Source organism: Rhipicephalus microplus, chromosome 4 (genome assembly GCF_043290135.1).
Source record: "Rhipicephalus microplus isolate Deutch F79 chromosome 4, USDA_Rmic, whole genome shotgun sequence".
Lineage (NCBI taxonomy): Eukaryota > Metazoa > Arthropoda > Arachnida > Ixodida > Ixodidae > Rhipicephalus > Rhipicephalus microplus.
This window is the reverse complement of record NC_134703.1, coordinates 16,284,647-16,310,107: the sequence shown is the minus strand read 5'-3', so window position 1 is coordinate 16,310,107 and position 25,461 is coordinate 16,284,647. Positions and strand designations below refer to the sequence as shown.

The following is a 25,461-nucleotide window of genomic DNA, read 5'->3' as shown; positions in this document are numbered from 1 at the left end:
CCGATAGATCAGGGCGCTATTTGCGCCGAACAGTAACATACAGTGAAACATTTTCGGCTAGTAAAACACGGTCCCCATCATTGGGAAGGCCTCAAACGCGCGTGTCACTGTAATAATTTCTTTAATCTTCGTTTTACCCCTGTGCAAATTTATAGCGAAGCGAACTGCTCGAGCCAAAAGGCATCCGCTGCTTTTGCATTCGTATAAACAGATAAATACGCATCAGCGCGACAACCACCCTTTCCCTACTCTGCTTTAACATACAAGTCCGTTGACTCAGGAATGCGGTATAACGTTAGACGCACAAACAAGCGAACACTATAGCGGGACCATGTCACACACACGCTGTCTCTTCCTGCTTTCTCTTCGCCATTGACGAGGTTGAAGAAGAAAAAAAAAATGAAATACGAGGTTCCATGCCTCTCGCTGACTGCCCCAGGCGGTCACGTCCAGTCAACTTTTGCCCGCTCAGATTTTTTATCTGCTGCATCCAGTCTGCGAAGCCCCCGCGGCTAGGATATGCGTTCCACATGCTACAGGCCTGTCGTTGTGCATTCAAAGAAGGCGCCTGCTCGTCGTTTTGACGCTTTTGTTTTTGCTGCTTTCCAGCGATGCTTTTTCCACAAATCCGCAACGCGCGCTCTTTCCGCTCGCTTGCGTGGGTGTTGGTGTCTGCGAAAAACTGACAATCAGAAACAAAAAAAAACATCTCCTGGCACGTTGTCTTTGCTGAAGTACGACCAAAGTATAGCTGCAAAGTTGCGCACGAGCGTTGTGTTGTTGAGAAATGTGGTCATGCTACGAACGTGCGAAAGTATGCAAACGCCAACTATTATACCGGGAATGCAGCATTGTCGCATCCAGCATGAAAAAAAAAAGATCTTCAGAAATATGCAGTAACTGTGGAACAAGACTGAAAGTGACACGGCGGAAAGAAACGAGTATGTGGAGTAACAGGCATTTCGCGAATTCTTCCGCGGATAAACGTGAACAGGATAACTGACTTCACGAATTTCTCTACGATGGTGCTGCATAGTTTGTTATTAACTGGCAGATGTGTAAAGTAACAAGTACAGTTGTATGAAAGCAGCACAACATCAGCAATAAACGGGGACGTTAGTGAAAAACTTGGCTGTTAATTTCATCCAACTGAATTAACAGACTCGAGCTTTTACTGAGACCGCAACAATTTTCTTCAACAAATACGAAGCCTCAGTCCTTCTTTCCAATCAGCCTATCATTACATGTAATTCATTGGAAATTTTTGTATAATAATGAGAAAAAACGCGTTCTGCAAACAGTTATAAAACGCAGTGGTTACTTCCCACGCAACCGCGCGAGGAGAGTCAACAACACCCAGCTCAATGATAGAAATAACATACTATTCTAAGAAGCAGATCAGCTGTAAAAAGACCGTGGGTGCATACAACAGCTGTTAATGTATTTGCTCGTTCCTAAGTTTATTAATGCGTCATGCCTTATTTGTTTATCTCCTATTCAGTTATTATATTCAACTCATGTGAAAACACGCGCACAACAACAACAAAAACGCAGAGTAACAATAAATAAATAAAAGAACAGAAGTCGTTGTTCGTCTTCTATATAAGCTTGTTTTGTGCTATAATAAGCAGCTAGTCACAAAAGCTGGCCACTATGTAGAGTTCCCCAGTTCCACGTGCATAAAATGGTGTGCCCACAATGCGAAGCCACTAGGCGCTTTTCCCTTCATTAGTTTGCCCCTAATGCAATTGCCCTGTCCGTCAAGGCCCTTGGATCAGCAGCGGTGCGCTCCGCGCCTTATTAAGCGCCTTACCGACATTGATGCCGCCGAACGGTGCAAGCATTACGCTAACAGCGTAAAAAGTGTTCTTTCAAGCGCACTGTTACTTTTTTATTGCAACATTTTTATTCGCATTTTCTGGCCATGGAATGGGTTACGCACCAGCAGGTGTCGGCTCTGTGCGTCGAATGCAACTGTTTAATTAAGGGGCTCAATCGCTAAAACTGCAGCCTCGTTGAATCAGCGAGGCTGCAGAGAATGGCGAACTGCACGGTCTACTCATCTCATTAAATGCATCACTGAGTATTCGCAGCTGAACAGCTGCTTCCTTTTCTGTTAAATTCCCTTTGCGTCGACGTACGCGCCTGGGTTATCTCCTGTATATATATATATATATATATATATATATATATATATATATATATATATATATATATATATATATAGATATGGCAACGACGCAAACATTGTAACTGTCTGTTATGTACAGCAATCGTAGCAACTTAATTCCGGAGTGAAACCTCAGTAGCAATCTCTAATGTGCACCCAGCAGCACTGCACTTTCGGGACAAAGAATAATAGAAAAAAAACGACAAAGATGTAGGCTTAAAGAACGGGAAAGAGAACCAACAACAACATTTCCAGCTAACTTCAAGCCCGCTCTTCTGTGCGCTTTTCAAGCTGAAGGGCAGCTTCCAAAACTTTTTATTTTTATATCTTATTTTGCGTGTGCACTTTTAAGGGAAGTTTTTTGTGGGCAACGCGGCTATACATGTGAGCCGTTACAAATGCGCCACGTATCTTCGGACTCTCCACGCCCCCTACACGACTGGCGCTTCGCATGTCTAGCTTTAGAGCTTTAGACAGCTGAAACCATTCAGAGTGCCTCAAAAAAAAAAAAAAAAAAAAAAAACTCCCGGAGCAATTGGTTTAGCTTGTATGTAGGCCTTGAGTGATATACTTTAAGCTTCCGAAAGAGAGAAAGCACGCGAAGATTTCACAGTGGTGCATTACCACAAATAATGACATATTCTCAATAGAGCATTGCATTTACAACACGGCTTGAGCTTGAAGCTGCTACACCTTGCCGGCCTGTGGCAGCACAGCGGTTGTGCGATGAGCATCGCAAAAGCGGCACTAGTTCTGTATAGACCACTCGACTTCAGAAAGCTATGTGAGTGACTCTTTTGTGTATATATGTGCGTGTATGAGTGCACGTATTATCTATGTGCATATGTTTAGATTTTATATATCATAGTCACTACCGACAGCTGAAGTAGCACTCCAAGTGATAAACTAAGCCAACGTCTCAGTGAATTTCAATAAAGATCGGTTTATGTCTCTTTATAGTTCTGCAAGCTGAGTGAAATTAATCAAGTTTGAGTTAGATTGGAATTCTGCGTTGCTACATTATTTACACGCTGATTGCGTTTCTAAGGGCAGACTAAAGAGAAAACAAGGAAGGAGGAGAATAAATGAAATGGTTAGAAGAAGACAAAGTGAATTGCAGGGTGCTGAAATAGGCTTTGTCTACTTTCCTGCTTTGTAAAAAAAAACATATATATATATATATATATATATATATATATATATATATATATATATATATATATATATATATATATATATATATATATATATATATATAACTATGAAAATACATCATTCGCAAGCATGAGCTTCAGCACTATGAAAGGGCGCAACAAATTCAGAGGTGACAGTGCTAGAATAATTTACTTGGTGAAAAGAAGAACTGTGTCTGTAAGAGAGAGTGGGAGAGAGATATATATAGATAGAGAGAGACACACACAGAAAGAGAGAGAGAGAGAGAAGTAGGGTGTCCTAGGGGCGAAGCAATTTAAGGTGTCGGCTTGTCGGCTTGTCATGTCTTGGTCAGGGTTTATCACAAACGGGCATGCGCCAGAAAAATCATGTCAATCTCACTACATGCCACGGATTAATGTTCTGCATATTTGAGTTGAATCTGCCTCGTTACTGCCTAAAATGTCGTGGTTGGTTTGGCACTCGCATCGGAATCCCCGATGAAATTTACGACGGTGCTCAAATTTATTACCGAAAAGCAAAAAAACTGTAAGAAGGATAAGGGTGGAAGCTTGCGATGAAAAACTTTGCAAACGGCCCAATCCGGCGTTTTCACGAGAGTTTTGAGAAAATTCGACGATCTCAAACTCTACACACTTCGGTCAAACTTCCACTCCGCAAGAGACGGAAAATATAGACTCGTACCTTATTCACAAGTTCTATGCAATCCAGCCAGTAGGTTTAAACGTTTCTAAAGTGGGGCTCTTGAATCCGTTCGGCATGGTATACATACACAAAAAAATTCAATGCTAATTAAGCCCTCCTTCCAGGAATTTGAAACACACCAATAATATTTTCCGACAATCATGATTCAGCGACACGTGTACGTCCCCACTGCTTCCTTATTTTCTTTTTATTCACAAAACCTCTGTTCCTTTCTAACTCATACAATTCGTTACCCCCCCCCCCCCTTTCCCACCTTTTCACACCCGCGTAACCAATGTTGCCCTCCTCCCCTCTTCTGTTATGATGGAGGAGAGGATAGACGCGCTAGGGCTAAAGAAATCAGTTCTGTTCTAGCTTTCAGGAAGACAAGTGCGCTTGTCGAAACGTCGGCTAGACACAACCCCTTTTTACGAAATCTGTTATCTAAAACCGGAGACAGACTTGCACTTCTATGGTAGTCATCTATTTGACACACCCATTCTTGAAACATATCTACAAAGTGATGCTGTGTTAGTGGAGTTATAGTAAAGTCGTGAAAATTCCGCTGTGGCGAACACTGCATGCTTTGACCCTCCCCAGGTTTCACATTAATTGTAACTGAAACACCTCTAAGTAAGTGGGAACAACAAATAAGGTAGAGATGAAAGAACAAAAATTAGAAAAGGAAGAAGCCATCTAAGTAGGAAAGAGGAACTGGGTAAAGCATCAGCAAAAGCCGAGAAAGTGAATACAAGTACACTGCGTAGAGTATGCAATGCGGCAGCAGCAGGTGGTCATGTTCACTAAAAAAGCACGTTGGCTTTGTTAAACTAAAGCAGGTCAGAAAAACTTGAAGCGTGGAATTAATCCAGGAACTTTCACCTGGACATTTTTGCTTTCGTAACTGGCAATTTTCTAGTCTGTCAAGATTGCTAGCCGTATCGCTATCTTGTCGGTGCACAGTCAGAAAATTTAATAATTAGTTCATGCAAGCGAAATTTCTCTCGTTTCTTTTTGGAAGGCAAAGGAGAGCAAAATTTTAAAAAGCGGCCCGAGACAGGGTGTTGATCAAATTTTAGGTGCTGTCGCACCACTTGGGTTTTCTATACGCTGCTCTAATTTGTAACTTGCGAGAACGTTCAAAGAAGAGAATCCCAATGACGCCTTTGCTGTTAACAACAACTGCAAACCGCTTTATCTTTTGCCCCTTTTTCTTTCTTTTATCTACAAATGTTAGGTTAAGGTAATGCCCATTCACACACGGTAGAGGTGAACGTATGAAAACATCACTTGCTCTGAGCAGCTGGTGTGTATATACTTGCCCGCTATAACATATGCGACACCTCCCACTCCAGTCAAGTTTAAAACAGAATGTCCTGGTTATTTTCTAAAACACAAGGTACTAGTCTATGACAGCAGTAATTACAAGGTACTATAACAGCATAAGCCACGACTGCAAGAAATAAAAAGACTCTCTGTGCAGTGCGTCAGTTCTCAAAGCGCACAAGCTTCATCTACTGCTTTAAAGCCTCCCTCGTGCTGCTTAAAAATTTGAGTGCGTTGATTAGCATATAAGTGGGGCCTGATGAATTGAGCATAGAAATCATACAAGACGTCCTTAGGTTTGATATGCTAATCCTCTTTTTATACAATCGTTTTTTCATACACTATCTTATAGACACATCATGACAGGTGAAAACATGAAAATTTCAATCGTGACGCCGAAATTTCTGCGCAAGTGATTATCTCCAAATGACTACCTACTATATATATATTTGTGGCATAATCGAGTGGTCACTTCAGAGCGTTCTTGTAGCCCTCCCAAGTTCATGCGAAATAGCAGCTAACGCGCGGGTCTAGCGTAAGGGGACTCCACCTGTGATAAGGTAGCATGCGAATCAACTTCCTAAACCAGATTTCATGGTAATGTCCCAGTGAAGCAGTTTTTCAACACCACTGAAGCACCACTGATACAACAAGCTGGGTCTGCCACGTGCTTGCTTAAACTACATCTACCTTTGATAGAAAGCTCACCGTCTTCAAATTTGCCACGATTTCTCCAAGCATCAACCGGCCACATAAAAACAAGTTATTGGGCTATTCGAGTTTTTTATCGCTAGACATAAATCTCTCCACTTTCGGTTTTTTTTCATTTTTTCTCGCTAACTCTTAGGGCCAGTGCAGGCTAGCGGCAAGCATGCATGCCTCGCCGCTTGACGTTCTCAGGCAGCCTTGCGCGGCTGTTTGATGCGCAAACGTCTGCCGTTCTTCGCCGTTCGAAAATGGGTCCGATACCCATTTTTGTGCCATTTGTCATTTGCCGGAGAGTGTTTTAGCCAATAAGTGACTTAGAAGCGACATGGCTGAGTCGCGTCGTCTGCTTTGGCCTCTCCGCATCGTCTGCGTCTTCCACGGGACACTTCTAGCTGCTTGATTCTTGCTCCGTGGTTTTCACAATATATCATGCGTGTTGTTCCCAGACTACGTTCTAGCAGTGAATGGAGCATTTTTCACCCGTTCATTATTTTAAAAAGCGCACAGCAATTTAAAATGACGTCCTCAAAGTGGATGTTTAGGCAAGTGGCACCAGCTATTCAGCGTTAGCAACAACAAACGTGTAATGTATGCCCTCCGAGATTTTAGAAGGCTTGCTTATGGCTAGAACATTAATTATTTGAGTATGGTTCTCAAAAAAAGGTGCTGAATCGATTCGAGTACTGTGTTGTCGAAGCTAAAAGACATGCGTCTAGAGCAAATTAAAGTATCAGTTCGGAGCTTTTGACCTACAGAGCGTGCGGCGTCCACTTGATGGATTCGAGGCGGTCGACAACTGCATTCGGAAGGGCAGCCACGTTTGTCGGAGGAGCTTGTCGTGCAATGCGAACAGCTATCCTGCGGGCGGCGCCGGCCGCCGGGTTACGGTACTGCACCGTTACGGCAGGCTTGCCGCTACCGTGAACCGGCCCTTACAGTTCCACATTTCTGGAGTTCCATAGTCATTTATGGTTTTCTAGCTTCAGCAGCATTACGTTTACCAGAACGTGAAAGCCCAGCATAGTTTATTTTTTCCCGCGCTACCATCAGCGGGCTCGGCTTTATATTTAATTTTTTTTTATATACTCCTCGTGGTGCCCGAAACGAGCACTAAAGAATTTTAGGTCAAGAAGCAATTCCTGCGGAATCGTTGGTGTATTTTAGGCGTCCTAGCAGATTTAACGTTGCTAAGTGAGCAGGAAATATGAAAACAAAAATTTCACCATGAAAGACGTTTCCATCTTTAAAGGGGTGGGGGGAAAAGAGGCCAATAACGTGAAAAAAAAAGGGGAGGGGGGGGGGGGCTGGCTCTGTGGTTGCATAGACCATATAGCGGCCAGATATGGTGAAAGGGGGCGGATGTCATCTCCATATTTTATACTATATACCATAGACTGGCGCAAGCCCGGGAGTCAGAACGCCGCGCGCTTTTCATACATAATGCAGAGAAGCTAGGCCGTTAGCTCGCTACTCTGCGGCGTCCGTTGCGGCAGCAGCCAAATCTATTTATCCGCAGTGCGCGGCCCGCTGACTGGCGTTGGTCGAGGCACTGCAGAGAAATAACAGCGATTGGAAGATTGATGTACGCCTTTCGTGGAAAGGGGAGGAGCCGGTGCGTCCGAGAACGTTAAGACTGAGATTGTGCAAACACCGTGTCGAGACTGAAGAAGGTTTCGCACCGTGAACTGCATATACGCCGAAAAATGCGGGAATATACTTACTGACATCAGAAAAAAAAAAGAAGAAAATCATTTTCGTGAGAGGCGAATTCGCCGAACACCAATCTGAATAGAACGCACTGTGCACGGCAATATACTTTTTTTTTCTTTCCCGCTAAGTGTGCCCTGGAGGATTTCAGAGCATTTCAGAATGAAGCCAACGGGAAGCACGAAAGTGCTTGAAAGAGACTGTGCAGTTCCGTATGCTAGTGAGATTCGAGAGGTTAAATTTTCCTAGGCTAATGGGCTTGACTTGAAACGGCACATTGCCGCAACATAAATGGGTGACTGCCTCACTTGGCTCGCTAAAAAGTGCCGGAATAATGCTCTGAAACAGTGTCTCGGCACGCGATTCGTATAGGCTTCCAGGGCGTGTAATTAGTGTTTACATCCAGCCGGCCCAGCTCTTTGATTGTCATAGCAAATTACGGCGTGCCGTGCACTTCTGACAAATTGAAATCTTGTTCTCCACCTTTTCGTTAGGCACTACTACGATCGCTGCCCTTGCATCAATCTTCCTCTACGGGGTAAGAAAGAGGAGTGAGAAGAATTACATGGGCGTTACCGATGCGATAGTAAACAAACATGAGATGTTCATGTGGATCGCACTAGCGATGCATAGATATGAGATTGGTGCAAGAATGCATAGCATTCATAGATGTGTGCATGCAACGCTAGACACATGTGTGTGTGTGTGAGAGAGAGAGAAAAAGAGAAAGAGCAAGTTGTAATCACATGCAAAAAAAGTTACGTGATTGAAGCAAACGTTTCTGAAGCAACAACTGCGTGAACAGCACTCACGCGACCACTAGAATATTATCAGTGCCTCAATCGCTGTCAGCGGACACAGATAAAATGTTTCATACGCTTGGATAGATCGTCCTAGCTAGAGCGCTTATTTGAGCCGGTTCGTACATATTGATACGAAATAAGGGGCTCTGCAGGCAGCTAGCTAACCACGCACAGCTCCCTGTGTAGTTGTCATGCTATATTTTATCAATGCTAAATACTAAGGTGTAATGGTGACCAAAGAGCGTGTGAAATATGAGACCTATTGCGTCGGCCATTGGCGTGGGCAATGTTCTCCTTCAGGGGAGAGGGTAGCTTCGTCAAATTGCCCGCCCCCTCCTAATAAACCACTGTATAGGGCAGAATTCGCACCCCCTTCTTTTATATATCTAGTGGGAGGGACACCCCCCCCCCCCCTAATGATTGATATGTAGGGTTTAACGTCCCAAAACCACTTCATGATTATGAGAGACGCCGTAGTGGAGGGCTCCGGAAATTTCGACCACCTGGGGTTCTTTAACGTGCACCCAAATCTGAGCACACGGGCCTACAACATTTCCGCCTCCATCGGACCCCCCCCCCCCCCTAGGGTTACCCCTTGTGCACAGATGTGACATCAACCAAACATTCTTTTCACAGCATGGGCAAAGCAATGAATGCGACAGAACAAAATCAAATTATGTACGGAGTAAAGGTCACAACTCAAACATAGAGGTCAATGTTTGAAAATCCACACCATGTAAGAGGCAAAACTCCGTTTTGGAAGCATGCATAGTACTCGCAGACGAAAAACGCAAATAATTACACGACTATGAAAATAAAAATAACACTGAAAAAAGCCTTATGATATTTCCAATGAACAATAACTAGACATCAGGTTAACGTATAAGAGAGAGAGAGGTTATTGTTGACATATTTTTGGGGCAACTGGCAAGGCACAACGTCATCATGCATTACGTTACGTTAAGTGATTCAAGCGCAGTAATTACTTGGCTCGCTGCCGCATACTATGTTGTTACAAATATAATCAATGTTAGGGATCGATCCTCAAGAGCACCCTTCGTACATCAACAGTGTGCAGCAAAAAAAAAACAGTAACAAAGCAGAGGGTACAGCGAATTCGATTCCATTAGTGCGGATATTTCAGTGGAAAGAAGCCGCTCTGATAACCCAAAGCAAAAGAGAAAATTCCCGAGGGAATCGGGTATCTGTATTGCGAGCCTACATTCGTGTGGTATGTAAATTTCGATTCGCATTGGCGTGGTGAACTTCCGCATGTCATGCGCTTGCGAGATAATTAGAGCGAATAGACTCGATTAGGTCTCATTTAAATTGCAAACGTGCTGCTGCAAATGAACAGTGTATAAAACGGCTGCAACATCTCACTGATGCGCGCTCATAGCTGCTCACCAGCAAACACAAGGAAGCTGTCTGAAATCATAATTAGTAAATCCGATTACACTCTAGCAGCATTTGTTTGAATAGTCGCTTCCGAATTTTGCACACCAGAAGAAGGTTGCACATGATAGGCATCTTGGGTAAATTGTGTACGGTAGTTACCAGACGTTATCAGACTATTATGGAAACAACTAAGCATAACGGTCTTTAAATGACTCACGCGAAAGCTCACGTTGTTCTTTCTTTTCTAAGGCGTGCCGATAGAACTGACTGATGTGAACGTCGCGAAATTCACTTTGTAGGTTTCAGGACATACGGCAGGGAGCATTAAACAAGATGAATCAGTCTGCCGTTCTGGGTTCTTTATACCTTGTATGAAAAATATCACCTAGTGAACTTTATCGCAATACGCCTCCATCACAACAGCCAGCACACCCTCACGTTTCGTCGCTATCCACATAAAAATTGCGTTTCCACTGTACCACTAGCCATGATATAGCGTAAATAAAAAATTCGGCAGGTACCTCCCACGTACCTTCGGAATTGATGTCATCGGAAGCATGCGTAAGCATGCAGGGGACCGTGTTGAATCTTTTTTATTGAGCAAACCCTTATGATATGACGCTAAAGATATGTACAAAGGTACGCATATACATGTATTCAACAGTCCCATATCTTAATTATAATCAGTGTTTACAGTTGGGTAATGATGCCAACAGCAACATGGATATTAGCAACACCATAAGCGCTAAGGTAGCGCTTGTGCTCGCGAGGATGGTAGCCTGGATAGTGCACTCTAAGCCGAAATTCGACAAAGTTTGACTAATTGCAATCTTTTAACCAAGGGTTGAACTTTTCGTCCAACAGGGACTAAAATGCGTGACAGTGCGTGTCGTGCGCAAACGCCCGGCAATGAAGGGACCAACGGGGAGGGCAACTGCGCCGCGATCGCCTCCTGTCGATGCTGCACTGCAATGCTCGGCGTGGTCGGTGATCATGAAAACAAGTTATATAGGCTATACGCCACTGTGAAAGCGAAGCACTATGAAATGAATAGAAGATGTTATGCGTGGCAAGTAGTACAACACGCAGTCAGTGCACACAGCAAGCGCCCTCGCATTTCCACCTTGCCGGCACGGGCGGGCGGAAACCAAGGGAAAATTGCCGAACACGGGCAACGCGGATAACTCGCTTCAATGAGCCGAATTAGTTCGAACTACGATGAAAACTGACAACGCTAATAACAGCAAGCTGTTCATCAGCGGTCGTCAACCACACAGTGACCACAACTTCAAAGCGATATATAGAAAAAGTAGGCTTCGTACGTCCTTGGTATCAAGCTGACTGCCGGTGCGAGTGCATTGCGGGCACAAGCGAAGGAAACGTCGCGTACAAATTCACAGAAAATGTAGCTCAGACAAACTTGTGTATTTTTCTCCATGCGACAATCGTTATAAAAAATCCAGCGTGTTGACGATCGCGAATACGACTAATCGTGCGGCCGGCGGTACACAGGGAGCGACTTACCAGCACGATGAAAGAACCGTGCCTGCGAATGGTCTCGTCGCTGTAAGTATCCAGATATCTACATCACTCGGTAAGACACCGCAAACATGGGACACTTACCTATTGTTTATTTGTGACTATAAAATAACGACGACGAAAATTCCACGCGAGCCGCATGTTGCGATCGCCGGTGGTCGTTTAGCCGTACTCGTCGTAAGCCTAGCGACGCCATCGGCAAGCAGACACGGTATGGCATCGGCGGGGCACCTGGCTGCTTCGCCGGCTTTCCCGCATAAGCGCCGCTGCTATGTTTGTGTTTGGGGACCCGTGCGCCAGCACTGCGAACGCTGGTTCGGTCGACATGATCGAATGCCAGCTGGTAATTCGTATTCTCGGGCTGAAGGCTTGTTGAAGATTAGATGGATCCATATTAAAAGATCGGTGCGCATCGGTGCTACGAATTAACCCATGTAAATTTTCGCGTTACGGTTTCTATGTTTATTCTTTTTTTAGGCCGAGTAAAAGTCGCCCACTAGCACTAGATGGGAGGTCAAAATACTGTGCTATATATACCCGATAGTCTGTTCTCTGTAGTATAGCGCGGGCAGTGAGTGTTTACGGTGTTTTACTTTGAAATAATAGTGCGTATGTATCAATCAATGAGCTAGAACTGAGAGGGAAAGTACAGGAATTCAGAGTGTCACTGCAGAACAGGTACTCGGCTCTTAGTGAGGAAACTAACCTTAGCGTAGATACAATGAATGCTAATCTGACGAGTATCATTACGGAGTGTGCAGTGGAAGTTGGAGGCAGGGTAGTTAGAGAGGACACTGGCAAGCTTTCCCAGGAAACTAAGAACCTAATTAAGAAGCGTCAAATCATGAAAGTGTCAAGTACAACAGACAAAATAGAACTGTCAGAGCTTTCGAAGTTGATTAATAGACGTAAAGTATGCGATGTAAGAAGGTATAACATGGAGCGAATAGAACACGCTCTGAAAAATGGAGGAAGCGTCAAAGCAGTGAAGAGGAAACTTGGGATAGGCAAAAGTCGGATGTATGCACTAAGGGACAAAGAAGGCAAAATAACTACCAATATGGATAGGATAGTTAAAATAGCGGAGAAGTTTTACAGAGATCTGTACAGTAGCCGAGACAACCACGACCTTAATACTATAAGAACTAGCAGTAACCCAGAAGACACCCCACCAGTAATGATAGAAGAAGTCAGAAAAGCTTTGGAGAGCATGCAAAGAGGCAAAGCTGCTGGTGAGGATCAGGTAACATCAGACCTGCTGAAAGATGGAGGACAGATTGTGTTAGAAAAACTAGCCACCCTGTTTACGAGGTGTCTCCTGACGGGAAGGGTACCAGAGTCTTGGAAGAACGCTAACATCATCTTAATACATAAGAAAGGAGATGACAAGGACTTGAAGAATTACAGGCCGATCAGCTTGCTCTCTGTAGTATACAAGCTATTTACAAAGGTAATTGCTAACAGAGTAAAGAAAACATTAGAATTCAATCAACCAAAGGAACAAGCAGGATTTCGAACAGGCTACTCAACAATTGACCACATTCATACTATCAATCAGGTAATAGAGAAATGCTCAGAGTATAACCAACCACTATACATAGCCTTCATAGATTACGAGAAGGCGTTTGATTCAGTAGAAATATCAGCCGTCATGCAGACATTGCGGAATCAGGGCGTAGATGAAGTATATATAAACATTCTGGAAGAAATCTACAGGGGATCAACTGCTACCATAGTGCTTCATAAAGAAAGCAACAGAATACCAATCAAGAAGGGTGTAAGGCAGGGGGACACAATCTCCCCAATGCTATTTACAGCGTGCTTACAGGAGGTTTTCTGATGCCTAGAATGGGAACAGCTAGGGATAAGAGTTAATGGAGAGTACCTTAGTAACCTGCGCTTCGCCGATGACATTGCACTGCTGAGTAACCCAGGGGACGAATTGCAACTCGTGATTACGGAGTTAGATAAAGAGAGCACAAAGGTGGGTATTAAAATTAATCTGCAAAAAACGAAAGAGATGTACAACAACCTCGGAAAAGAGCAGCGCTTCGAGATAGGTAATAGTGCACTTCAAGTTGTAAAAAGACTATGTCTACTTAGGGCAAGTAATATACGCGGAGCCGAACCACGAGATTGAAGTAACTAGAAGAATAAGAATGGGGTGGAGCACATTTGGCAAGCACTCTCAAATTATGACAGGTAGATTGCCACTATCCCTCAAGAGGAAGGTATATAACAGCTGTATCTTGCCGGTACTTAGCTACGGAGCAGAAACCTGGAGGCGTACAAAGAGGGGTCAGCTAAAATTGAGGACGACGCAGCGAGCAATGGAAAGAAAAATGGTAGGTGTAACCTTAAGAGACAAGAAAAAAGCAGAGTGGATTAGGGGACAAACGGGGGTTAAGGATATCATAGTTGAAATAAAGAAGAGGAAATGGACATGAGCCGGGCATGTAGCGCGTAGACAGGATAACCGCTGGTCATTAAGGGTAACTAACTGGATTCCCAGAGAAGGGAAGCGGGTTAGGGGGAGACAGAAGGTTAGGTGGGGAGATGAGATTAAGAAGTTTGCGGGTATAAATTGGCAGCAGCAAGCACAGGACCGGGTTAACTGGTGGAACATGGGAGAGGCCTTTGTCCTGCAGTGGACGTAGTCAGGCTGATGATGATGATGATGATGATGGTGATGATGATGATGATGATGATGATGATGATGATGATGTATACATGTGTGTGTGTGTGTGTTGCATGAAGAACATACTATGTTCTTCAGTGCTGATTAAATTGGCATAAACATAAAATATACTCCACAAACGCAGTGTCGCCATTTCTTTTTTTGCCATTGGTCTAGACGGATCAACTGTTACTCCCACTGGAGCATTCTACTGGGACCAACATTTAAACCAAGTGGAGTAAGTGCTTGGGGTAACAGTTGAACCGTTGCAGGTACTCCCGCAGTTAGTCCGAAATTGGTTCAAAATCCGTGGCAGCGCATTTAGTCCCCTAAATGACCAATGGCATACCCCACTTTAGTCTTTTTCGGCTTAGAGTGTGGTATACATTAATCAACTCCAGTGTATCGCGCTTATACACTATACGTTAACCCGACGGGACGGCTATATCATAGGAGTACATACATAATGTATATAAAATTCAACAGCCAGCACTTCAACCACAATGTACGCTTCACCTACATTAGGGTATTTTTCTTTATAGCATTACCGAGACCTGGCGTGGCTCTGTGCTAGAATACTTCAATGCCACACAAAATGTTTAGGTTCAATTCCTGCTACGACCATAACATTTATTCTTTGCAATTGTTGGGTTAGCGCTGCCGATGTCGCTGTTTCTTTAAAAGTCATTATTAAATTACTGTGTCTGTTTTGATTGTTGATTGGTAGATGTAAACTGTCAATCTTCTGTGGTACATACACACACATCTGTGGCACTTCCCCGCCAGTGGTATACGGATATGTGCCACACTTGTCTGGCGTAGAGGGTTTGCCGACGTACTCGAAGAGATTGTCACGTTATTTTTGTCATGACCAGTGAGTCGTATTCGTCAAACCATCTTACTCTTCCATACTTATTTTGGTTCACGCCAAGTTAAGAAGGTGTGCAAAGAGTGCGTTCCTTAACATCGTTATGGGTCTCGCGTGACTGAAAAAAAGAATAAAAAATAAAAGCCGTGCTCACATGACAAAGTGCACAGTAAACAGCCATATTTGATGACTCACGCCTTAAAGGAGCCTTAGGCGAATGCACGAGGCACTTCTTATTGCTCATGCAGTAAAGGAGTGCGTTAGTAAACGTACTGCTGCTTTGAGGGATAATAGATTTTAAATTAAAAATATTCTCTTCAAAGCTCGGCGTCATAACTTTTCTAGCCCTTTTTTTGGGGGGTTTTGAATTAATTTTTCTGGCTTTACTTTCGCGCGTAAGAGGCTTGAGTTGTAGGCGTTATTTATTCGGTGTTCTTTGTAATAAAATTTAGTTCGGCGTCAGCGCTAGTGTTTTCGCACTGTTCCTTTCCTTTTCATACGTTTATGCGCAGCACATATATATCGTAGTAGACGCAAGGCATCAGATTACCGCTTTATCGTACACGGTCAGGTGGGTATTGCTGTGCTCTAATCCCTGCCATAGCATGGCCAAACACAAAGTGTACATCAAAGCCACGAAACACGCAATTAACAAGGATTGCGTCATGTATGAAGTGGGACTCGCGAGCAGCACAATCTGAATAATCGCCGCCACAAATCGTGGACGGGAGCACCATGCACGGGAGGCACGACCCACTTTTAGGACTAAACGAGCGCGGCGCTATCTCAAATTCCATGCGCAGTGAAAGCATGTGCGCTCTCATACGGTATGTTTCCTCCCTGTACATTCTGAGTGCTAATATATTAAGGCCTTGGATGCCTCAGGAAATTAGAGCAGTGACGGCTGGTGTCGGCGGCGTCGACGTCAACACGAGTGATGCAAAAAATCGTCACGTGACGACCTCATCATATGAGATTATCTGAGGTAGCATGTCGCCGAAACTTTTGACGCGTGTTGTGGCGTCATCGTGGCGTCATCGTGACGTCACTATGTCACCACATAACGTGACGACACATGATGCCGTCTTGACATGGCAATCGTTCGGTTTACGGTGCACCGATCACATAGGCAGTGCACAACCAATTGAGGTGCAGAAATCTTGGCATGTCTCCAATCCCTTTCCTGTCATTTTGCAAATAGACTTTTTAAATTTTTACTTGAAGTCCATCGATATAATAATTACGTTAGAGATGAAGTCCGTGTCAAGTCCTGCTGAATAATGTCTAACACCCATGCAGGAACCGCTTTCGCGTTCTTCGAGCCGATAATTACACTACCAGTGCGTTACTCGATTTCACCGAAGATTGTTTCAAGGAGTCGTCTTTCCTCGAGCAGTTCTTCCCGACGTCATTGATGAGCCTCAAAACTTGAAAGGCGGCCGCCATTGTGTGCCCGAGTATAATGAAAGGCGATCGCCGAGTGGAATCGTAATTCACAGCTGAACACCACGTTTGGTGTATCCGCGTACTCAGAGAGTTTGAACGTCAACGGTCGATGTCCACAAGTAGCATAAGATATATGCTGGAAGATGGCCGGTATACGGCATGGAAGGAACTCCCACCCACCGCCTTCTATCCTACTACATTTAGCGGTAGCAGCGCACGACCAGGGACGTGTGGTGTAAGGCGAGCGTTTGCCTAATAGGCGTCATTTCCCGATCACCTATAATTGAGTTATTTGCAGGGCTTCCAGCTATAGCGACTGGACGAAACTGGCTAGGCCATTAGCGAACTCCGGATGATACTGCGCCGGGTGCATTTCATTCAGCCGTGTCATTATCCTCGACATTACGTCATTACGTGCGCTAGGATGCCGGACCTGTCTTGCTTCAGCACTCGATCGGGACCTAGCAGCGTCTGCTTTGAGCTTCTGCGCGTCTCACGCCACTCGCAGGCGAAACGAAATAATAATAAATGAAGACAAGCAACAAAGTGTATTCCGAAGCGCTTGTTTTGTGGTTCCGCTTCTGACCTGTAATTACTAACTGCTTTATAACTGCACGCACTCGGATCACGACCATCTCGTGCTTACAGATTGCGGTGGTTTTAGCGAGCGTTACGGGCAATGTGAGATGTCAAATGTCAAAAGGCGTTCGTGCACCTGTGATTACGGTGCAATGTTTTGTAACCAGTTTCTCGGAATCGTGAAATGAACCCTCGTATTCTACCATCATAAGACAAAAACTGTTTGCAATGCTCGTTTCACACAAAGTAAATACGCTGAAAGAAATAATATACTAGGCTATGTTGAACTGCTAAGAAAGAGCGCAAATTACCATTGCAGTGCCTAAAAGTTTGACAGAGAAAAATGCAAAAAAGTGATCCTGTGGTACAAATGTTGAAGCTAAAAGGAAAACAACGCAACGTTGGTTGAGCGTGAGTAAGTCACGCATGTCCATGTCAACATTGTAAGCAATGAAGCATGAGCAAAACACGATGCCACAATGCACTCCTGAAGCATACTAATATTTTTACATTCCAGTTGCATTTTGATGCTTCGTATTCAAACGGCAAGTTAAAGTTGAACAGCACACGCCATATTTTTTTTTCAGTTGGCAACCTAAATTAATACTTTCTGAAACATGTAGTTTTCTTGGACATCTTTGATTCAATTATTAAAATTGGACCAGAATGATTTCTGCCAACACAGGGTTTGCAATTGTGCTATTGTTAATTACTGTAGAGTTTGTAACGAATTATCTAATTAGCTTCATGTGTATTTCAATCTATTATTCAAGTAAACTATCCACGAATTCATGTCTCTTAGCTACACAATGCAAGAATGCTACCTGCCATAGACGATATTTACATAATCTGTATTATTTTAACCAAACACACGCTCTGATAGACGGATTGGTTTATTAATTTTAGTATATGTTAGCAGCAAAAGAAAGCCTTTCAATCACCAACTTTTTACCGCTCTCCGCACATAACTACCTGAGTTTTTTAGGGTGATGTTTGGGAACGTGAAATATTGAACTCAATGAACTGTACTTCATCTAAGCACCTCGCTTCGCAACTACACAATCCCCAAGGTTGTAACAATTCGTGTCTCTGCATAATGGCTATGCGACTTTATAACACTTGCGAGGAAGAATCAATTACACATTCGCTGACCTACAAAGGCACACGGGTGCATTGCGTGCCGAAATTGAATATTCATTCACAACAGCGCTTACACTAATCGCAAAAGTGCTGCGTGACCAACTTCGAAAATAAATTAGCTTTCGCAGTCGCACTGTGCGCAGAGTTGACCTTCCTGCCTTGCTTCTACATGGCATAGTGCCTAGATGGAGACCCATTTATCACACGCGCCTTTCGTGGCGTCATTTAAAAGCAGAAAGAACGATTACGGGCCGTTACTAATTTAAGTCGGCACAGCGCGAAAAGGAAATAACACTGTCTTTCGTACATCATTCTCGTTCAAAAATCGAACAAAGCATTTATTAACGTCTCTCACTATTTAGGGGGCGAAGCTCCTGTAACCGTGGCTTCGTCCTTCTACTGTGACCGCTTCTTGACCATCTAGTTTAAGGATGACTCAGCAGGTGGCGCTAGTGTCTGTGACAGACAGACAGACAGACAGACAGACAGACAGACAGACAGACAGACAGACAGACAGACGGACGGACGGACGGACGGACGGACGGACGGACGGACGGACGGATTCACGGTTCATCAATAAAACACACCGATGCTTCGCCCAACTGAGCATCATTCATACGCTGTGATTCCCTTTCTCTTTCTCTATCTTTTTTATTTTTTATGGAGAATCTTACAATTCTTCATACTGCATTAGGACGTTCTATGCTTGAAAGGTAACTCGCTCGAAAGCTTGCTGTATAAGTAAATCTCAGGTTAACATATAAATATGCGCCATCTGGAGAGCTGCAGCAAAATTGGGTTCACTTACTCATCGGAGAAATCCGCGCTTTCACCCCATCTTGAAAGAAACACGCGCAGGAAATCGTTGAGCTCCTACCTGTTTCATTTCGTGGAGTATAGAATCGATGAGGAACAGAAACGGGATCTGGGTGGCGTATATTATACGTGATGAAAAGAAAGAACGAACACCATCTCTACCGTTAATGCAAAAGTATATGCAATCAGACAGGAAACCAGATAAATTACTCGTTCCGGAATTCGCAAACATCAGGGGAGACCTAGATGAAGTCAGTACTGGCTGGACCTTTCTCAATACGAATACGTAAGTGTGAAAAAAACAGACAAATCGTTCTCTCGAAGATTAGATAACACTCTGCACAAAGATATGCTTATGCATGAACGAGCGATTGACGTGAAGGAGCCCCTAACCACCTCGCGTTCAAAGGCACGAGAGTGGTTTTCTGATCGCCTTCACTAACCTTGCTATAGGACATAACTTACTTTCACTTGTTCAATTATTTATTCTAATTGCACATGTACAATTTAAGCGTTATAGGTGTTGAGCCTATCAAGATTTCAAGCTCGATGTCTATACGTTGTCATCACTGCCACGCCGTCACGAACACACAAATCAGTTGATCGCGATTGATAATCACGCGAGACAAGGAGGCACGGGTAGAGGCGACTGCGTGGCAAAGCGGTGCAGGAGACAACTAACTAATATTTCGTGTATATGAAAAAATCGAGATTATGCATACTATATAAACGTCGCGAGAGTCACTGTTGATGCGTCACTGCTGCGCCAGAAAGGCGAAGAATGACAGCAAAGAATAAAACGCTGAGGTTTTTTTTTTTTAATGCGAAGCATTTCTTAGCGAATTTCGGCGACATTGAGCGTATCTATCTATCTATCTATCTATCTATCTATCTATCTATCTATCTATCTATCTATCTATCTATCTATCTATCTATCTATCTATCTATCTGGCCACTTACGTTTGGATGATTTCGTGGTCCCCCCCTTGACTTGGCGTGAACCAAAATTAGCATGGGAGTGTAAGATGGTATCGCGATTATGACGCGCTGGTTAAGGCATCGATAATGTCACAATTCCACCGCGTACGTCGTCAAACGCTTCCCGCCAGACAGTGGCACATACTCACGGGCGGTTATGTTCCGCTGGTATGCGGGTATGTGCCACAGGTGATTTACCCTTGGCATCCACCCAGAAACAACTAGAACACACATGGGCAATTTTAACGCGAAAGTGATAAAAAATACCCCCCATTGGTAGCGTCGACCCGACGAATGCAAAGAATAAATGGCAAAGTCCTAGGTGGAATCGAACCTATAGGCATTCTGCGTGGCGATGAAGCATTTTACCACAGAGCTACGCCAGCTCTCGGAACTACTTTTCAAATAGATGCTATCCTTCGTGGATCATCAATACTGGTTATAGTGCAGCCAACCCAATTTTAATAACATTACATATGTACTCCTTTGATACAGCCGTCACGTCGAATTAACGTCAGTTGTGGTTAGTTGTCATGCGCTGAAGTTGATTCAAGTAGCAGTGTACAAGGCCAGCATATAGTAGTGAGAATCAGCGCTTCATATCAGCTTCTGATGTTGCTGATACGCATGTTCCATTTGGCATCGTTGCGCAAGTGCAAACAACTGGTTATATAAACATCTGCAACTCTTCAAAGTATATTTGTGCATGCGACATTTTTACATATATTTAGCATAATTTTATGACGTTTCGTTCATTAAAAAAAAGAATGCAACACGGTCACCTTCCCTCCGCATGCTTCGCATAACGTCAATTCCCAGGTACGTGGGATCTGCCAAATGCTTTATTCTTATTGTATTTTCAGAGGTTAATGAAGAGCCTTATAGCTAAACATAATCCAGCGGCTCCTATTTAGACTTGTATTTGCTTGGGAAGATCTAACTTAGAGCCGAACGAATAACGGCAATTCTTCCGGTGATAAAACACGTTCGTAGCATGTATTTAGGGGTCGTTTACAGCTGTTTGATTGATTGGCACCTAATTCTGTGTCTAACATACTCGAATAATCTGAGATTGCCGTCGTCACTAAATTGGTGGAGCATCAGACGCATAACTCGATGGTTGTTGGCGATCCAACAAACGGGGTGCGTGATTTTTCATCCACTTCAATTCATATCAATTTACGTCGCAATTAGAAGACTGCACTTAAATAAAACAATTAGTATGCTCTGTGCACTGCATAGCCTCAGTGTCTGTTAGGCTGTGTTCAAATTCTTGGACAGCGCGTAGACAGTCAACGCAGGCTGCTTAGAAGACTGCACCGAGCCCATGCTGTCCGAGAATTGGAACACGTCTGGACGGCTTTTACGTGACGATGCGCCGCCTCGCGTCGAAAAGAAAAAGCCAAAATAAACAAACGTAACAGTTGTATTTACTGGCTTATTTCATATAAATATAAATATATACATATAAAATAAATATAAATATAAAAAATATAAAATATAATTATAAATATATATTTTATATAATATATTTTATAATATATATAATATATAAATATATTTTATATAAATATAAAAAAACATTAACGTTACTCACATTAAGCATCTGGAGAAGCGTCTGCTTCTGTGCAGACATTCATTCCGGCGAGAACCGATCTATCTGAGCGATTCGCTGAAAGGCCATCTTGTTCAGACAGCAAAGTAGCCTGCATCGTATTTGTCTACGATGCGGTCTTCTCGGAGCTGTCTATGTTGCCGGCTACGTGAGAATCGGAACGAGACTTATGATGGCCGCCGTTCATTTAGCCGTCTATTTAGCCGTCTACGCGTTGAATATTGGAACACACCCTTAGACTAATTTAATTTCGTCTAACATATGAGAGAGTTGCTCGGAAATTTTTTCTTATAGCTCTCTTTTTTTTCCACTTCCGTGGTCATGGTGAATTGGTAATTGCATTTGAAATACATCATTTATTATCTATCTTCGCGCTTCATTTTGTTAAAATATTGCGAAACTTGTTCCCGTGGCCAATTCATCAAAGCAGTCGGGCTTAATCTGACACTGAGCCTTTCAACTGTCGATTAAAAAAAAATGATGTGCAAGCTTTGTCACCTAGAGAAAATAAATGTTGATTGATTGATTGATTCATTCATTCATTCATTCATTCATTCATTCATTCATTCATTGAATACACAAAGTTTGAGCTAGCCAGACAGTCTACAAGATATGCGACGTCACACTCCTTATAATTAAAGTGTAAGCACCAGAAACAAATCGCAGTTCGGCGCAACCTAATGATGCTTAATGCAGCCCCAAAGGAAACTGCACGCCGTGGCTTGGAATCATAACCCAAACTTCATGCTCATTGGCATAATGTCTCACCCCCAAACCACTGCGCATGCTCACTGGCATAATTTCTTACCCCCTAAACCTAAACCGCGCAAAATGCGTGGTTACCGGTGCTTGCTCCTTAACACCGCAGAGCTCCACTTGCTCTGTTATTACGACACTTCAAAAGCCGATGCCCGGAGAATACGTGGAGCGTCGAGGGACCTTTATTAGTGGCATCATGCATAAGAGAGCGGCACCTTTCAGTCGTAACTGCCACAGCCTCATCGTACCGGAAATGCTCGCTGCGCCCAAATGTCGGCTTGGCTGTACGACCGGAACAACCGGAATGAAGATCTTCTCGCCGTCTCGCCAATCGCTGGGCTGACAAGAAAATGAAGACCTCGTCAGAGGCGCCAACAAGATTTGCAACCGTGATGCCGTCATTCTAACGCGTGTTTAACGGCGTTTTAATGACACTTAGGTCGGCCCGTGAATTATAGAGCGGCCCCGCTCACCACGCCCCGAACAAGCTGACGCGCCCGAGGGGCCAACGCGCGCATTCTTTTGGCCGCACTGTCGTAAACATTCTTTCGCTTTAACCTCTCTGCCCGGAGCTCTTATCTTTTGTGCCGCTAATAACACGTTGGCGTTCGTAATGCACGGCTTCCTTTATTTTTCCCGTTCCCGCCTGATGCCTCTTTTTTCTGGAATAAGGGAGTAATATGCTCGACCAACACGGATTCTGTCGCATTGTTGCCGCGATGGGTTCCTCATTTTTCGTTAATGACAGCATAAAAGATGCCCGCGTGTATCATTGCTTTTGCCATATGTTTTTTGGACACAAGGGTTCAGAGTAATCACTTCACCGATGGAAATGGTGCTTCCATTAAACGCCATCGACGCTGATTCTGTTATCATAAACTTATTTTTGACTCGTTTTCTCCTTTAACTGCCTCGTATGAGCGAGTAAACTAAATCTTTTTGCATAAAAAAGCGTACTTATAAAAGCGCTTTCACGGTGACATAAAGAAGAATACGTATGTTTATACAAAATTGTTAACGCTGATAAGTTAGTCTTCCATATCATGACGAATAGACTGCGTATTTAACCACTTATTTTCAGATTAAAGTTGGATTTTATACGTTGAGTGAAGTGATCGAAGTTCAGATTTTGCTCAAAAGAGATAGCAAACTAAATGTTTTTAATTAATAAAATATTAACAGCTGAAATACTTTGTACTTAGTACTAGAAAGAAAAAGGAGCTAACATGCTGGATCTCGGAAAATTATGATATTATGTGACGTCTTCAGCATTTGAAATTCCAATATATTTACTGTTATGTACCAAAAGAGAGCAGTGTAGATTAGGGAACAAACCAAAGTTAAGGATATCATAGTTGAAATAAAGAAGAGGAAATGAACATGGGCCGGGCATGTAGCACGTAGACAGGTTGATTGACTGATTCGTGGGGTTTAACGTCCCAAAACCACCATATGATTATGAGAGACGCCGTAGTGGAGGGCTCCGGAAATTTCGACCACCTGGGGTTCTTTTACGTGCACCCAAATCTGAGCACACGGGCCTACAACATTTCCGCCTCCATCGGAAATGCGGCCGCCGCAGCCGGGATTTGAACCCGCGACCTGCGGGTCAGCAGCCGAGTACCTTAGCCACTAGACCACCGCGGCGGGGCCACGTAGACAGGATAACCGCTGGTTATTAAGGGTAACTAACTGGATTCCCAGAGAAGGCAAAAGGCTGAGGGGGAGACAGAAGGTTAGGTGGACAGATGAGATTAGGAAGTTTGCGGGTATAAATTGGCAGCAGCAAGCACAGGAGCGAGTTGACTGGCGGAAAATGGGAGAGGCCTTTGTCCTGCAGTGGACATAGTCAGGCTGATTATGATGATGATGATGAAGATGGTGATCATAGTGAGGCCTACATTAGTTACTGAGTTACTGTAACAGATTGGAACACAAATAGCAAACAGCTCGGTTTAACAAATGCTCCGATATGTCATAATGCGCACACAAAAAACTTGAAAAGGCCTCTTTGATTCGTTCGCGGTATATGTATTTGTTTTGAGCGGAGAAACCAAGAACTATCTTTTATTCCTTACGATGATAGTCGTAATGTGGCGCTGTTTCATACGGTGGTGCTGAGGGTGATTTGCATGACAGGCGGGGTTAGCGTGGCGGACCTGCATGGCAGACCTGCATGGCGGGCTCCACCTGAGCGACTCATTTGGTATATTTAGGTTCACGATACATCGCTTAATCATGTATCTCGTAAAAAACGTAGGAGTATGTTAGTCACTTGATTTCGCGTCAGCCGCCCACCTGCCGGAAACACAATGTCTTAAAGGGCCACTCACCACCCCGCGTTTAACGACGAGGGGTGATTTTCTCCTCTTCTTCACACACACGATGCATCCTCCTCGCCCCTTAGTTCTTGAATGCACGTGAACAAAATCAGCACTAAGCGCTAGAACCTATCGGGATTTCGCGCTTCTCGGCTGCACGCATTTATCGCCGCTTGCGCAGTTGTAAAAAAAAAAGAAGTTTTATCGGTTGATTGTGCGTGATATTCATGCGCCGCAAAGAAAAACGTGTGGGCGGCTGCATGGCAAAGCAGCGCAGGAGACAAATCACGTGTGATATTTCGCGTATATCAATGAATTGATAACAAATTCGTTTTATAGACGTCCCGTGAACTACAGTAATGCACCAAAAAAGGACGAGAAATATCAGGAAAGAATATTGCGCTCTTTTTTTGTATTTTGGGAGCCTGGAGAGTGGCCCTTTGACAGCATCCTTAGAGGAACCCTCTTTTCTTCATACTGTCCATTAATGTCTTTGTTTCAAAGCAAAATCGCTTGCACGACAAGAGATGGTGCTTGATGTATGTGACTCCATTGCAATCAGTGCACATGGGGAGGAAGCACCCCTGACTTATTCATGCTGAAGTGCAGGCCGATCCTGTTCTTATTCTGTATGGCAGAATTGACTCAGCTCGACTAAGGCCTTTTGTGACATAGGGCTGATAGGGCGAATTCCACAGAGTGCGGAAATCGCATCGAATGGTTCGTTTTGGTAGTTTTTGGTTCACAGGAGCTC

General features: G+C 43.7%; 1 protein-coding gene across 3 annotated transcripts in view; it reads right to left on the bottom strand.

Moving 5' to 3' along the window:
• Positions 1-25,461, bottom strand: part of LOC119183490 (irregular chiasm C-roughest protein) — a 662,802-nt gene that overhangs the window by 617,694 nt on the left and 19,647 nt on the right. The gene's annotated exons all lie outside the window — the stretch shown is intronic.